Here is a 6,332-nt window from a genome sequence, read left to right as displayed (position 1 = left end):
AAGTGCACCAGTAATAAGGATTTGTTTAAGACCCTCAGTGATAATTGGCCATGCAGGATTGTGTCGGTGTGTCTAATTCTGATAATGATAGCGTTAAGTTATTTGACATTGCATGCAACACCACAAGCACTCCTGCTAACACATCCCTTCTAACACGCCTCTCAGATCGGAAATAGTTGTGGTTGTTCCAAAACCAAATGACTCTGAATAACTTGTCTTACACTACTGTGTGTGTGTATACGTGTAAAACATGTGTGAATGAAGAACAACAAAACCAAAAGAGGGACCGCTTTTAAGCAGAAACCACACTTACAGTATATGTATACAAAACATGACAATACCTGAGGACAAAGAAATATTTAATACTTAATTGTTTATAAATGGTAAAGGGTTGAGGAGACTGAATGCCAAGTTTAGGTGATTGATAATAATTGTGTCTTCATAAAGAGGGCAGAGCAAACATCATTTATAATGAAAATAGATATATAAAATGAGCAATTGGAACATGATAATTCAGGCATAAACACTCAATCAATACAAATAATGATATATTCTAGCTTTAAGCTGTTTTTAACACACTATATCCCTGTATGTGGTTGGACAGGCTGCTACTCTCTCCCACTCGACATGAAGGCAAATTAAACCTGGCGTGTACGTACAAGACCTGTAGGAAGACCAGTTGGGTCATGATGTGCTTATGAGATTCAATTAAATCGGTAGTTCCCACACAGGAGTTTCGACGATATGATAAACTCAAAAATGCTAGGAAGAACAGAATGAAACCAGAGTAAACAAAGACATCAAAAAGAAATAAACATATGCAGCAACTATCAAAAAGCGAAAGCAGGGAAGGCCTTCTGTTAACATCAGGAGGAAGGATGATGATAAAAGCAAATCAGCAGCAGACAGCCAGCCGATGTTTGGATTTACTTCAGCCCGCCGGCTCAAACCACACCGCCTGTGGCAAATAAGGCTGCCGCTGGAAAATACAGCTGTGTCGTTTTTTTTCGAGGCAGAAAGCTTAACGATATGGACGTTAGTGAGCTCAGAATGTGATAAAGCAGTAGACTTTAGCACAAATCAAAAGATCCTGCATGCTGTACATTGGCATGGTGTTGATGTCACAATAATATTTATACATTATTGCAAAATCTGTCTCCTTTGCTCCAAGTACAATGTTTGCTGCTGTAAACCTTACAAGTGTCATCAGGAGTTCAGCTTTTCTGTTCTGTGAGGGAAAACCTGCTGTAGTGTACCTGCTACAAACCCCCGGGGGGCTTTCGGTTGATGAGGTGTTTAGCTTGGCTAAGCCATGAAACTAGCTTCATCTCAAAAGATGACAGGCTGCACCTGAACATATTTCAGTGGCAAAGAGCAGATGTCGGAGATCAGAGGTTTTCAACTCAAATCGGAGATATTTCAGGTCAGGGTGATTTCGCTGTAAAAGTAGCATTACCTGAGATGTAGCTAACCTATTACCTATTCTGATCCTGTCCCGTGTAATGTAGTTGTGTAACTGCAGCGAGGGGCGGTTCTAGCGGGGGGGAAGGGGGGGGTGCAAATTGGTTCTAGACCAATTTGCACCCAGTCAAATTGGTCTAGAACCGCCACTGCCTACAGCACAAACCTCAGTTCATTATCTTGTGTCATCTAGCGCCTTAAATTAATACTAGGGCTGTCAGTCGATTAAAATATTTAATCGCGATTAATCGCAAATTAATCGCAGATTTTTGATCTGTTCTAAATGTACCTTAGAGGAATATTTTTGAAGTTTTTAATACTCTTATCAACATATGAGTGGACAAATATGCTTTATGCTAATGTTTATTATCATTTGAACAATGACAAATATTATCATGAATATTAAACACAACAACCTGGAACCTCTCTCATTCAATACAAATGGTGTGTGTGTGTGTGTGTGTGTGTGTGTGTGTGCGTGCGTGTGTGCGTGCGTGTGTGTGTGTGTGTGTGTGTGTGTGTGTGTGTGTGTGTGTGTGTGTGTGTGTGTGTGTGTGTGTGTGTGTGTGTGTGTGTGTGTGTGTGTGTGTGTGTGTGGGGGATCGTTGTGCAACTCAAGGCATATGCTCGAACGGGAGCTGCCTGGACGCTGCAATCATGTTGCTGCAATCATGAGTGTACTGACTTCTCCTCCAATGTCCCGCTGTCTGCTTCCTGCATCAAGTCAAGTGCTCGGCGCAGTTGTGTGGATAGAGCGCTCCTCTGTTTTCATTTAAACAGCTCCTTATCCGTTAGCGCAGCTAGCTAGCACCAGATGCTAACAACAACAATGCACGTAAGGTCTCTCCCTCGCTCGCTCGGGCCACACAGACACACACCCTCCCGGTCCTCCCGATGGCGAGTCGGTGCCTGCCGGTGAGCGTGGAAGTGTGGTCTGCCACAAGCGGGCGGCAGGAGCGGGGCTGTCAGCATCAGTTTGTAGATGGTATTTTAAACTCGATGCGCTCTGAAACTACGGGGCGGCCGAGGAAAAAAAATACACATGCGTTAATCGGTTAAAATAATTAGTGGCGTTAATTTTTTTTTGCGTTAACTTGACAGCCCTAATTAATACACAACGTTTAATCAGAAAGTGGGCGAGGGGGTCATCTATTCTGGACACTGCAGCACGTTCAACTGTGTTTTGAAGAGTCGTTTTAATTGGCTTTCAATTAATTGCATATTGCACCTGTATGGAAGCTTATCACATGCACTGTGATAATGCTTTCGCACACAGACAAAGAACATTTAGACACGGAAGAATCACAACCCTAATATTAGTTTGTTGCTATCGTTGCTTTTGAAGTGTTTTTTTTATCCACCTGTCAAATATTATCTCCAGTCTGTAAATTATGGGTAGCTCTAACCACTCTTTGAAAATAAGATTTAAAAAACAAACTTGATTTATAGAATGGTTTTGTAGATTCAGCTGTCAGATGTTGTTAGGTATTTCTCGTAGTGTATTAGAGTATCTGACTATCATTTCCAACATCAAAGATTAGCTTGACCTCCTTTGCAGATGCTTCTGTAGTGTATAACCTAATTAGATTCAGAACTGATTCCTTAAATGCCTTTTTTTATACAAAGCTTGAATATAATTTCGCTCCAGACAGACACAAACATGTAGCATTAAATATGTCTATCTTAATGTAAAATAATGCCACTTATGGTGTCTAAACAGATAAAGTGTCCCAGTGGTGAACTGGGAAACTAAAGGATTCATGAACTGAACAGAAAATCTGAAAGAAGTCTGATAATTGTGTATTTCTTCTCATTACTGAAAACACAATGTTTGTTCAGAGAGGTTACTCCCTCGCTCCGGTGCCTGCCTAGCGTGTGGCCTCAACAACCTGATTCTGTCTGAGCTGATTTCAGGTCCTCACCTTGGAAATCATTTCAATCACTTTGTGTTCAAACAGTGACTTTATTCACAACCTTTGCTGCCTCCTCCTCATAACACCCAACCTTAATTGTGCCATGTCACACCACCCAAGCAGTCTCTTACAGATTAACACTTCCAACTTGACATTTTAATATCTCTGAAATTGCTCCCTTGTCTCATAACGTAATCAAGTTGTTGGAACAAGGCCATGATGAACTGGGCCAGTGTTCCAAACCACCATTGTTTCCTACTTCTTACTAAATTGACTGTATTTATATAACGCTTTATCCATTCTTTACGAACCCTCAAAGCGCTTTACATCCAACAAGTCACCATTAACCCATTCACACCTCATTCATACACAGCAGTGCCATTTTCACAAGTAACCCTCACACACATTCACACACCGTCGACCATGCCTCAAGACCACCTTGGGGTTAGGTATCACTCCAACATGTTGGCTGATTGAAAGACAACTCGAATAATAATAATTCTTTACATTTATTATAGCGCTTTTTCAATGACTCAAAGCGCTTTTACATATACACACATTACACATATATCATACATGCAATGGTCAGATACTGTGGACAATACCCACAGGAGCAAGTTCAGGTGAAGTGTCTTGCCCAAGGACACACCACATACTACATCGAATAACCAGTGGCGACTGGTCATTAGGGGCAGGTGGGGCACAGCCCCACCTAGTGTCAGAAGAAAGTATTAAAATAATGATTACAACAAAATGCAAAAAATTAATTAAAAAATATATAAAATATATTTTAAGATCATGTTTAATCATCTGATTCGTCTGTACATTGCTGTTGTAGTCTGTGTTCTTCTAATTAGTGTCTACAGTGTGCCTATTGAGCTGTTTAGAGCCATGTGGGACAAAACCTGATCCTGCCCCTCCCTCTGACTGTCTAAGTGAACGGTGACTGTAAAAACTACACTGCGCATGCTCAGAGTATTTTCCTATTTAATATGTGTGGCAAAAAATAATGACCATAGGGGCAAAGTGCTGCCATCCCCACCATACGTCATCTCACATAATTCAGAGCTGATTGGCTGTAAGTACGTGTGCCGCGAAAAGTGTGGTGTGTGAAGAGGAGGAGAGAGAGCTGCAGTGAGGCGTCCTAAAACCAGGAAGTAAGCTGCGCATGGCTTCCCTCCACAAACAAGCAACGAGATTTCTCCATAGGATTTTAGAAAATAGCTCAAAATAAGATCTGTGGGAAACGTAGCTGTTAGATAAATGTACGTTGTGTTCAGCCGGATAATATCCACATGTCTACCCTACTTTTATCATTTTCGAATCAAAAATCTATTGATTAGATTAGATTTATGATAGACTTTTGAAACTACAAGAAGATAAGGAGGACTTTTACAAAAAAGTAATAGAGATTTTTGTCCAGAAGGATAGGCAAATGGACTTAATCTTCAAGTCAAGGTAAGACTGCAATTTTATTGAAAATGGGATCTTACTAAGAGAGAACAATTCAATATTTAAATGATAAAATTACATTTTTTTGGGTATCCTTCTGTTGAACTGTCTGTTTAAAATGAATTGAAGCATCAGACAAAAAAAGCTTTTGAAAATAATATTATATTTTGATTTAATATATTTGTAAACCTGAAGAGTCAGTGACAGTGCCTCGCCAGCCATGCACCTCTCTGCAGAAGCTTATATATAGACATCTGAGTTTTTTGTGCCCCACCACTTTTGTACATATAGAAACGCCACTGCGAATAACGGTAAAAATATCCAAATCAGAATCGGTTGTATTACCAAAGCTTCACACTTAAGGCATTTGCTTTGGTTTATATTGTGCATACCAAGACACAGAAAGAACAATACGTGGCAAAAAACGTAATTAAAACAGTACGGTTATAAACGCCATTTAAAAAACCTATTCTAAGACTATTGCAACAAATACAAAATAAAGACAATATTTACACAACATATTATTATGTGAGAAACGGAGTACAGTAAAATGTAATAAAATATGACTAATACTATTCAAAGTGAAAAGCTGTGCAGATTGAAAAAGAGGTAGTATGGAGAAGAAATGTTATAGCTATTTTTACAGCACTTTGGCTCGACCAAAAATCGTTTATAAATGTGTTATATAAATAAAACTTGATTTGATTTGAAATGTGCAACATGGATTTACAATATCAAAAAGAAGATAAGCTGTCCCCAGGATGTGCATTTAGTTTGTAATGCAACATGTTTGTCTGGGGGTGGTAAAAGTCAGTCGGGGTCCCGGGCCTTGTCAATGACGATGAGAATGTGTATGTTTGGTCATGCATTATCTTTCACATTTCCAGCGCTGCGGGACTCAGTAAGCATCTAAAGAAGTCAAAGATTGCGCTGCCACTGTCGATATTTTCTGTACCGATGACACCAGCTGTTCCTCATTGTCCCGGTTATGTATCGCAGGAATATCCCTTATATTGAGTGTTGTGTCACATTTCTGAGAAAAACAGTCCTGTAATCCAGATGTTGGCTCACCCATGCTGTTATGCAAGCATGCCAGGTTTCAGGGAAGAGACTGTGTCATGAAAATTAGCAAAGGTGAGATTGAAAACAGACAATAATGTGGAGCGGTGTGTCTTCCCCTCCACCAGCTGTTGAAGACACACACATAGCCTACCATGCACGTACAAAGAACATGACTTCATGTATCAGCATACGTGTAGCATGCATAGAGGACACACTGTAGCTTTACATGAAGGTCACGGGAAATGTTCCAGAATACACACCTGTGTGTTTCGTCCGCCACCTAATCTGCGCTGACCCTCGTCGCCATTGGTCCATCCCCATCCCCTGGAGGCCATGGCAAACCAATGGGAGTGTGTGCTGCCGCATGCAGAGCGGGTGTTGCCCGTGGTGGAAAGTTTAAAAGAGTGTGTGTCCCGCTGTGCCTCAGCAGAAGCATCAATCAAC

This window comes from Pseudochaenichthys georgianus, chromosome 9, assembly GCF_902827115.2.
Source record: "Pseudochaenichthys georgianus chromosome 9, fPseGeo1.2, whole genome shotgun sequence".
Lineage (NCBI taxonomy): Eukaryota > Metazoa > Chordata > Actinopteri > Perciformes > Channichthyidae > Pseudochaenichthys > Pseudochaenichthys georgianus.
Note: the sequence above shows the minus strand (reverse complement) of the source record.